Source organism: Octopus bimaculoides, chromosome 14 (genome assembly GCF_001194135.2).
Source record: "Octopus bimaculoides isolate UCB-OBI-ISO-001 chromosome 14, ASM119413v2, whole genome shotgun sequence".
NCBI lineage: Eukaryota > Metazoa > Mollusca > Cephalopoda > Octopoda > Octopodidae > Octopus > Octopus bimaculoides.
In genome coordinates, this window is record NC_068994.1 from 51473388 (window position 1) to 51473669 (window position 282).

Here is a 282-nt window from a genome sequence, read left to right on the forward strand (position 1 = left end):
TGTGTGTGTGTGTGTGTGTGTGTGTGGAGACAAGGAGAGAGAGAGAGAGAGAGAGAGAGAAACAAGACGAAAGGGGAGAAATGAAGGAATGACAATGTTAAGTTTCTAATTCAACAATATTGGCTCTGATGTTGTTGCTATTATTGTTGCTGATGACAGCTATGGGAAAAGAGAGATGGACTGAAAGACAGACACACACACGTGTGTATGTATATATATATATAAATATATGTCTGTGTGTGTGTATATAAGTGTATATATATATATATATATATATATATA